Here is an 11,369-nt window from a genome sequence, read left to right as displayed (position 1 = left end):
GAGATGGGAGGCAGAGAGGCTATCACCCCCCTGCTGTCTTTGGGAATTCACTTTAACCTCCAGATAATTACAGCGCAAACTATTTACCGCTACACCAAACTTTGCCACTTATGACATCCACTAAACAACGCCAAAAAGCAGAAACACACAAAATGCCTACAGTATATTATGTATCTATGGCATATTATTAATAGTTTAAAGTGAAAGACTCTTATTGACTACGCGTTCATGGATTTTTGGCCACTAGTTGCAAAAGTGGTGCTGTCGAGCCAAAACGGGTCCTGGATGGTTATGTACTGTCATCTATGCGGCAGTATATGCCCCATGTCATCAAAACCACTTGCTTTCAAAATTGGCTAACTGAGGAAGGATGGTGATTCTATTGCTGTGCACATATAAACAACATTACACTGCCAGAGTGGGAGAAAAATTCACGGATCGCTTCTTTAACTGATATAGAATTGCAGTGGAGCAGTGGAACCTGACATGCTCTTACAACTCCCCCTAGGGCCCTGGAAGCAAATGGCACCTGAGAGGAGAACTGAGCGGACTAGTCCAAGTAACACTCTCACTGAATGCTACGAACCTTTGATTCACGTTTCCTTTCTAACACGAAATCATACAGTTCTACACTCTAACAAGTCCCCTGTTTAATATATGTAGTCCAGTCCTGGCTATATATGAAAACTGTAAAGTTTTTCCCCCCAAATGATGCACGTAACTACCTGCGCTAATTTGCACATTTTAATGTAACCGTATCCAAAACCAGCCTGGCCATTTGTTCAGTTTTATTTCCTTGTGGAAAAGCAGAATGTGAACTCGTAAAAATCTGTCTGTCATTTGAGAGGCCAATCTCAGTGCCCCTTCCCAATCTTTTCCTGGTCCTATCCCCCTCTACAACATCCCTCCCTCCCTCTCCTGTTTCCCCACTTCCCCCTGTATCCATCTCCATGGCAGATGCACAGGGCCTGAGGCCGGTCTTCAGACTACTCTTCTTTACCGTTTCATTCTCTTCCCCCCACGACAGAAATTAGTTGCCATGCTAAACCCTGTCGACTGTGACAGCCAGTCTCAGCTGTGCGGCTCAGCTTGTACACCCAAAACACTCCACCGTTCGGGGCCACACTGTCTGTGCTTCTAATGTTGGTCCCTTTGCTGTTACTGCTCAACCTGTCCATTTTTAACCTGCCATGCCGGGTTTTTCAGCATAATTTCTAGCAAAATGATTTGACAGAATATATATTTTACAAAGAATAAATAGGCTACAAATGTTTTTTTGTTAATAGTGTCTGATTGGTTCAAATGTGTTTCTGTTAAAAAGGGTCTCTGATTGGTTGGTCTCAAACATGTTAAGAGCAAGGATTCAGCAAACATAACTCTTTCTATTTATTAAGGTGTTTATCATTTATCTTACCAGTGCTACATGCTACCATGATGCTAATGTGTGCATCATCAATCACACCAGGGCTATGCTAGCACATGGCTAATGTATTTATCATTAATCTTATCAGTGCTGTCTTTCCACATCATTTCAGGGCTCCGCCATGATTTCTAGCACTAATTTGATGGTAATGAACCCATCCACACACAGTGTTTGATGAATATAGTGATAAATGGCCTTCTGCTATGTTTTGGACAGGCCGCATCTGATCTCATTAGATGATCCCCAGACTTCACTATGTTTACATGCATGTTAACCCGTACGGCTCACAACTGTGGGATGTTTTAAACATTCTCTCAATGTATAGAATGCCTTGATCACTTGCATATCCATAACTACTTTAGCTCGTTTTCCAGCACTGAGTGCATGTTACTCGCTTTCCCGTTAAACGTGGTTTGGTCGTACTTTTACCTCTCTTTCACTTGAAGTGTTTTTATGAAAGCACAGCATTTATACGACAGGTGGTTAGTATCTTCCGATGAGTCATAAGTGGTGATCCGTAGAGTGACTGTTAGGAGACTTACAAACAACCTCTGTTCTAGTCTACAAATCTGCTGATTACAGCGATAGCGTTTTGTTGTCCGTATGTTACAGAGAGTGGTGGAGGTGTGTCCTCGGGTCCACTGTCAACCCGCCCCCAGACAGCACACATTCAGACAAGCACAGGGTCAAGCTGCAGAATGTAAGGATATTTGCAGGGTTAAGGGCCTTGCTCAAGGGCCAGGCGGTAAAGGGCTGTTTTGAGTGATTCATGCTGCATTCCTCCCAGTGCCAGTGAGCTATTAAAACATGTCCAGCTCCATAGTCATTTCTTCTCTAGGTTCAAACCATTACGCCTGGGCTGACATGTTAAGGGTTATTTTAGCCCACCCAATAATACTCAAAACCTACCATCAGTTGAAATGAAGCGGTTTGTTCTGCTTGTTCTTGATAACAAACTGTCTTATATGGTTGTAGTTGATAACAGACTGTATATAGATCTTAACAGACTGTAGTTGATAACAGACTGCCTCTATTTGTTAATAGACTACTTCTAGTTGTTAACAGACTGCTTCATGTTGTTAACAGACTGCTTCTATTTGATAACAGACTACCTCTATTTGTTAACAGACTTCCTCTGGTTGATAACAGACTGTCTCTATCTGTTAACAGACTGACTTTTGTTGATAATATACTGTCTCTTAACTGACTGCTTTTAGTTAACAGACTGCCTCTTGTTGTTAACAAACCACCTATAGTTGAAAACAGACTGCATCAAGTTGATAACAGACTGCTTCTAGTTGATAACAGACTGCCTCTAGTTGATAACAGACTGCCTCTAGTTGATAACACTGCTTCAGGGTTGATAACAGACTGCCTCTAGTTGATAACAGACTGCCTCTAGTTGATAACACTGCTTCTAGTTGATAACAGACTGCATATAATTGATCAGACTTCTTCTAGTTGATGACAGACTGCCTCTAGTTGATGACAGACTGCCTCTAGTTGATAACAGACTTCCTCTAGTTGATGACAGACTGCCTCTAGTTGATAACAGACTGCTTGTAGTTGATAACAGACTTCCTATAGTTGATAACCGTCTGCCTATAATTGATATCAGACTTCTTCTAGTTGATGACAGACTGCCTCTAGTTGATAACAGACTGCCTCTTGTTGATAAGAGACTTCCTGTGGTTGATGACAGACTGACTGCCTGTAGTTGATAACAGACATGGCACGTTGTGTGTGTATTCCACATTTACCCCATAGCCTGTGGCTTTGGAACATGGAGCAGATCCATCCAATTCCAAACGATTCCCGGCTGAACCTGGAGCGCCCTTCCAACCCTATGGGGTAAATGTAGTCCCACTGGTGGTAAAGGAGGGTAAATCTGCCCAGTTAGCCCCCTGGCACCTCTGTCTTTTCATTACCCCCATCCTGGTCTCCTTTACCCTTGAACGCTGCTCCCATATGGAAGAGTCTGTCCTGTCTGCCCTCCAATCTCCACACAGTAGGATGAGCTGTTCCAATGCTTCAGACAATAGGGCACGCTAATATCTGAACACTCCCAATCCACAGATGCTCCGAACAGCGGACTAAAAATACCGTGATCTCTGATTAGAGGACACCATTCAGAACAGGGCCAGCGAGAGAGACCAGGAAGTGCTGACACACACATGCACAAGCAATCACGCAACGTTAATGACGGCTGTGGGTGCAGCTCTATTCCCAAACCCTCTCAGATTTATGCTCTTGCCCGGCACAGTTATTACAGCCAGTTTATTTGGGAAACTGCTACATTATGAGAAGTGTCTAACAAATCGCTTACGCTTCCGTAATTGGATTACAACAGCAGTGTGCTCCCACCGGTGAGTTGGCAGCCAAGACCACACGCACATCCACGCACAAACACCACACACAACAAACAAGACACACACACACACCCACCCACCACAAAGCAAAATGTGCAGACATAGTGACCCATGGAAATTAGAATATGTCTGCAGCAGATTTGCGTGTGTGTGCTCAGGTTAGTCACCACTGCCGTTTACTCACGTGTGTGTGTGTGCGCGTGCGCGCGCTCGTCCGTCCATTCGCATGAGAGAGAAGGCGAAAAAAGTGGGATGCACAATCCTTGCTTCACATGCTTCAGTCTGTTGGTTGGTGGGTTGGGTGTAGGAGATCAGTTATGCTGACACTTCCCATAGTGAGACGTTTGACCCCTGCGACTAAACCCACTGTGGCAGAGGTTCATTCTCTATGCAAATGAGCCGAGTTATTGTCTAGGGCGTGTGAGCCTTTTGTCCGAGGCAGCTTTGACTGATCATTGCCTGCCAGCTCGAAATGTGTGTTTGTGTGTTCATTGACATAATCATTATAGGTGGGTGTACTCAGCAATCGGCAGATTTATTGTGACACACGTACACACACACACACACACCCACACGCAAACCCCTCCCCAAGATTAGCAGCTGAGTCTGTCATGGCACACAAAGGGGTCCTTCAAACACACACACACACGCACACACACACCCCTCATTCATCATGCTGAAGTTAATTGGTGCAGGCTTTAAACAACTCTAAAACCGCCTCTTAACACTCATCCCAAGTGACTGCTGACCTTAACACAACACGTGCGCGCACACACAGTGCCTATTGATTAACCTATCAGTATGGAGCAGTGGGTGAGTTCCAAGCTGGGGGAATACATTACCGATTGTTCCCACAATCGGCATGACTTACATAAGACTGGAGATGCAGAGATGTTTGCCTGGGTGAAACAGTATCCTGTCTGGTATATTTTGTACACACACTCAACACTCAGTAAGCTCATTATCTGGCAGGCTGTTGAGGCAGCTTGAGTGTTTTGCTGCTCATGCTTCAGGAAGCAGACTTAACTGGAGGGCCTGGCAGAGACCCAGACCAACAGAAACAGCAACACACAGAGAAACCAAAGAAAGGGCACGTTAGATCTGTGAGCAACATAAGCTGCGGGTGTTCAGGCGAGATTCGGACCGACAAGTGTGCAGTAGAGAAGAGCTCAGTACTGGACAGTATTGATTGGGTGTTATTCTCTGTTTGCTTTCTGGGCTGGCGTATGTGCAAACTGGAGGCTAACATTTCAACCAGGGCTCAAATCGAATTAGTGTTTTCATCTCAGAGCCCAACGTCCACAGAGAGCCTGAGGGCCTCCCCACACACGCGCAAACAGAGGAGAGGAACTGCCCTTCTCAGCTGTCAATCAAAGGATCTGACAAAGAGAACAAACAGCTCTAGGTATACAGACACTGTATTACCCACCTCAAATGTCAATGACTACAGTACAGTCAGATTGAATAGCCTGCCTCACAGCAAAGTTCAAGGTGCTGGCAAAATCATTCCAGACATTGAAATTGATACATTTTAACGTGTGACCCAAGCATACAGTCACTCTCAAAATGATTGGCACCCTTGATAAAGATGAGCAAATAAGCTGTATGAAATAAATGGGTCACAAGCTATATTGTTATTTTCAGCTATATTGTGAACATAAATATATATTACTTATTTAATGAATCAAGAGAATCAATCAAACTTTTGAAATTCTTCAATGTATTCTTTGCTTCCTTGTTTATAATTTTTTTGTTACCCACCACTTGCAAGCATAATGACACTGAGCCTTTTCCCAAAACATTTTAGACCATTTCCATCATAAACACTCTTTATTTTGGTTTGCACAGGATTTCAATGGGATTTAAGTCCGGAGGCTGAGATGGCCATTGCGGACTCTTGATTTGTTTGGTAAATTAACAATTTCTTTTTAGATTTTTACTTATAGTAAGTTCCACCTACAGACAATTTTCATGTTTGCTGTTATTTAGTTATTTAGTCAAGATTCTGTGAAACAGAAGCGGGAGAGAAGTCCTTTACTTGGTTTATCAGTAGGCTACTTATACATCTTGGAATTGGTTTCTAATTGAAGGAAAGACCGGGGAGTGTAAAGCAGAGATCTGAACAGAAAAAACCGAGCCACAGGTTGCTTGACCCTCTGCATCTGCTTTCCAGTTGCAAATACCTGGTTGAAATCCAATTGTTGTTTGTTGAATCCTAGTTAACACACAGTCGGATGAAGTTCTTAGGTAAACAAGAAACCAGGCAAGCCTAGTTCAGCCGGCCCGCAATAAAAAGTGTTGATCATTGTTGCCTTCCCGAGACTCAAACCCGGATCACCCACATGAAATGCAGCTACACCATCTAGAACTATTAACATTGTGCCAAGTTTGAATATTTCATTAGACGCCATTAACCATTGTGTTAAACTGAGTAACGTTTCTTATTAAGTTTCCCTCCACCACAAATAGCATCTATGAACTGTATGTCTTTTGCCACAGGTCGTTTTAACAGCTTATTAGCCATTCGTGAATGACATTGATAATATAACTATCAATATAGGTGACTATAATGAAAATCCACCAGAAATAGTCGCAATATAACAGTAAACCGTTTCATTTTAGGCTTCCTATAACGTAGCTACTGAAGGTTGTAGCCAGCAAAGTTTTTGTCTATCCTGAACAAATCCTCTTTTGCCACTGGCTGTTTGACCAGCTAATTAGCCATTTGTGAATGACAAATGGCAATATAGGTGATGATAACAGACTTTCTCGTCAAGTGAAAAGACGAGAGAATTGTGTAGCCAGCGAAGTATTTGTCTATCCTAAACAAATCCTAATATCCACCAAACTGTTTTATTTCAGGCTTCCTATTAGGTAGCTACTGAAGGTTGTCTGTCCTGAACAAATCCTGATGCTTAATATGTTTTGACAGTGACGGGAGACAAACGCAGGACCTGTTGTTCTGTAGTCCGTGTCTCTAACCACTATGCTATTTAACAAGGGGTAGTCAGTCAGTCAGGCACTCACCCACTCACTCAGTCAGTAAGAGACATTCGCTCATCTAGGCTGGTTCTGCTTACGTGGTCCAGGCTAAAAAAAACTGCTCGTAATGTATCTTTAATCTTCAGCAGCATATTCAGGGTCAAAGCAATAAAGCAATAAAAAAATATACATTAATATCATCATTACAACTTGGCTGATTGTTGGGTTCTAATAATATATATTGCCTAAGTGTGTTACTATACTTATTCAGCAGAGGTCTATGTCCACTATTATAATACCACCAGCGATGGTGTTTTGAGTAGAGCTGTCAAAATGTTTGACTAATGTACTCAATATTTCTTATAGAAACACTACACCAATGTTTATGTATCATGACATGTATTCAAAAATGTACAACTGAAATATGTTGTTTGTCTAAGTGTTCAAACCCTCTGTTATGTAAGATCCAAGTTTACACAGATTAAAGAAATTGCCCTAGTGAGGACACAGTTACCTTACCATTGACCTACACATTGGCCTGTCACATTGACCCACAATGGCCTACATCTTTGCCTGTCACATTTTCTTGAAGGTCCAGAATTGAAGGAAAAAGAAGACCAAAGACCATTCTACAGAAGTTAAAGGGATGCAAAATTTTTGCCAAAACTCAAAAGCGCTATGTGTGGCGTCAACCTAACACTAACACGCCTCAGCACACAACATCACTTTATTTTCAGTTCAGTGAAGTATGGTGGTGGCAGCATCATGCTGTGTGAATGCTTCCCATCAGCAGGGACTGTGCATACATAGAAACGTATGTAAGAAAGGATAGAGTAAGACACAAAAAAAACTATGCTAGAAAAATTCCCTTTTCACCAGGACAATGATCCCAAACACCAGGCAAAAGCAACATTGGAGTGGCTCAAGGACTTAAAAATGAATGTTCTACTCAATCTCAAACCCTTTGAGAATCTGTGGCACTCTCCAAAACATGTGGTCCATAAGCATCATCCAACAACCTGAGCAACTTGTTCCACTCCCCCAAGAAGAATGAGCCAAAATCACTCTAACACTGTGAGCAAATCTGGTATATACTTACCAAAATAATTAATGCTGTAATTGCAGTACAAGTGTCTCTACCAAATATTAATGTTTTGGAGTAGAATTATTTTTCTTACAAATATTTCCCAACATATTCCTAACCAATTCCACCATACAATAATTGATTGTTTTAAAAGTGTCAGTGTTTTAAAATAAAATATCAAACAGAAGGAAATGTCAATGTACCATTTCTTATTAAATAAAATTAAAGAACTGGTCAGGGTTTTGAATACTTCAAATATATATACAATTTATATACAAATACATTGGAAGCTTTCCTGGTTGCAGTCTCATCACCCCCTGACGAGAATCCAAAAGTCACATGCATCTTCCTTTTATCAAAACTGGAGGGCACTAGAGGGATATATTTATATACAAATATACAGTACCCTCCATAGTGGTTCCCAGCCAGGGGTACTGGGACCCTTGGAGGTACTCGGCCTCTCCACAGGGGGTACATAAAAAACATTCATGACACCATAGGCTTACTAGTGAAATTAACATGAGGGGGTACTTCAGGGGTATTCCGAGCAGAGCAAAATTCTGTCGGTGGTACAGTACTGAAAAAGGTTGGGAACCAATGCTCTAGAATAATTGGTACCATAGGTAAATATGAACAAAAAAATACAGTGAAAGAAATTCTATTGTTGTTTACCAGCTTGATCTTACATTCTAAATATAAAATTAATCTAAATTCTAACTGAGACAAAAACACCAATAAATAATTATTCTATTCAAAAACATACAGCAAACATTCTTATGAACACAATGTAATTTTAATATTCTGATTAAGGGTTAACATTATTTTGATAAAAACTTTACATTTTATTGCAAAGAGTCTCTGGGAACACGAATAGTCATCCGTGACATCCTGTTTCACTGGGGTGTAAATATTAGATGACACAGGCTAAACTCCCCAAGTCTAGTGAAATGAGACAAAAGGGTGTTGACCTTCACAAATCAGCCGAGGGCTGTAATAAGATAATCAAGAAATGTAAAACCACTGAAGTTGTAAAGAACTAGCCTGTAAGATGTCTCATGTGTATGTTGCCAGTACTTGGAAGTATTGTGGGAAAAGTTGAGTGTATCATATCACTAATATTGTGTCTAAAAGAGACTGTGATGTGGCTGTATAAACGAATGTGTGCTCTTTCTCTCTGAGCCTTTGTGGGAAGGGAGTAATTAGATGCTATATCATGGTAGTGAAGGGAGTGGGAGGGACCCTGATTAAACCGTGTTTGAATCCATCATATCTTCTCATGTACACACACACACACACACACACACACACAGGCTGTCTCCCACATAAGTAATGGGTGCATTTCACGGTGATGACAGCAAGCGGCGTGTGTGTGTCTGTCTGACCATTATGGCTGTTATGATAATAATGAGAACAAATTAGAACCATCTATTTCCTTGCCCCACTGCTGATTGGAGCTGATGGTCAATATGGCAGAGTGTAATCCATCTTCCTGCTCCTCCTCCTAGCCCCTCCCCCGGAGACCATCAGGGGCCGCAGCCAGTGGCAACGCAACAGAGGAGGGAGCATATTGAGAAAGAAGAACTGAAGGCAGAACAGAGTGACAACGAGGATAGAATTTAGTGTGGCACCCAGGACTGTCACTAAATTGGGTCACATCTAAAAGTGAGTGTAGATAGGATTGGACATTTCTGTCGTTACGGTGGCTGTGTAAACAAAACAGCGAAAACATTCGGGAAGTTCTGAAAGTCGACCTGTTATTTATTTTACCACCTGGGATTAAAAAAAAACAACATATATTTCTGATTGATAAAGATGAAAAGCTGAGTTTGATAACATTTCAAAATTTTAAAACATAATTGTCAATCACTAAACTCTGGACTTTAACATAGGATTCATCGTTGGGCATCAATTAGATATTTCAGTGACACTTTGCAGAAAGAGTCCTTATGCACACATTTTAACCATGTTTATAACAGCTTTAATAGTTGTTATAAGCTGTCAAGATGTCACACAAGTCCAAAATATTTTACTAATTTAAAATGCTATGAAATATTTTTTGTGTTTACATTTGTGTTTAAATTGTTTCACTGCTGCAGTCTGAGATTATTTAGTAAATGTTCTTCATTTAAAAAAAACAACGTTATTATTTACCATATATTTCTGATATTTAAGCTTAATAAAAGTGATAAAGATGGGGGTGTGTTTATTCCACCAATTATTTTGGAAGTCTACTGTAAAGCCTACATAACATTTGGACACATTTTCTGTAGGTATATGGTATTTTACAGTAGATTGGGTATGCAAAATACAGATTAATTAAAAACAAAATTGGGTGATAGAGAAAACCGAAAATGCTGGGCGGAGTATCCCCAAAGCTTGTCGCTGACTAGAGACATGTTTTTTTTTTTCAGTCATGCAAGCTGAAGTTCACTCTGCCCTCAATACTTGCCCCCATTTGCCATGGTTTTCAAAAGCAGTCCTGTTTTAGACGTTCACAAATCTGTCAACTTAATAATAATTAATAATTATATGAGTTAATGAAATTCGATAATGAATGACAACTGTTAAACAGACTAAAGAGCCCACCTGGTGCTGCATAACAGATGATGTGTAATTATACAAAAAAACAATAATTAATTAAAATGAGACTTGTTCAAATTAGCTTGTATAATATTTGCTAAGTTGTAAAAAGAGGATACTAAGTTAGTAAAATAAGATAATAAATTGTTCTACATAATTTTTATTTCTCAAAATGTTTTCAGAGCTTTTATACAAATACTATAGTCAAGAAGGACACACTCCCACAGAGCTTCCATATAAGTGCATCAGGTAAGTTACATGGCCACTAGGGGGCCTCCATGCTCCAACAACACAATTTATAGTTTACTGTCCTAATATTTTACCTCGATTTAGCTGCATATAACCGTGTCTGTGCATGTGGACACACACACAACAGTTGTCTGTTCACTCTCTTTGTTCCTGTTGTAACTATAGTCTATTCATTAAGTATTACCTTCTAATAAACAATATTGTCAGTTTAATGTCTTCATCGACAATTTTAAGTAAACTTAAAACCTAGTTGTATTAAAAGACCATTTTCTCATAGTCTTTCTTGCAACAATAGACTTGTGAATTCGACATACACGGTCTTAAATGGCATTCAGTAAGTAAAAGACTTATTAAAGATGTTATCACTGTAGTACCTGTGCAGAGGCGTTGGAGTGAGGTTGCTTCTGGGTGGGTGTGGGGGAGGGTTTATCCATTAATCATGCGTTAACATGATCAGGTGTGCTGAGCTAATGCAAGGACAACTAGCTAGAAACTCAATGGACCATCTCATTAAATAAACACAGTCATCCACTGCATCTGCTCTCTGGAGACAAAGACAAAATGACAGACAGACAGAGATAATGAGGAGAGAAAGATATTAAAAGGATAGAAGGAGTAAGCAAGTGAAAACTTAAATACTATTGCCAGATATTGTTCTGTATATCCATCTTATGAATATGGA

This window comes from Esox lucius, chromosome 6 (assembly GCF_011004845.1).
Source record: "Esox lucius isolate fEsoLuc1 chromosome 6, fEsoLuc1.pri, whole genome shotgun sequence".
Taxonomy (NCBI): domain Eukaryota; kingdom Metazoa; phylum Chordata; class Actinopteri; order Esociformes; family Esocidae; genus Esox; species Esox lucius.
The sequence above is the reverse complement of the archived record's forward strand: the minus strand, read 5'-3'. Positions refer to the sequence as shown.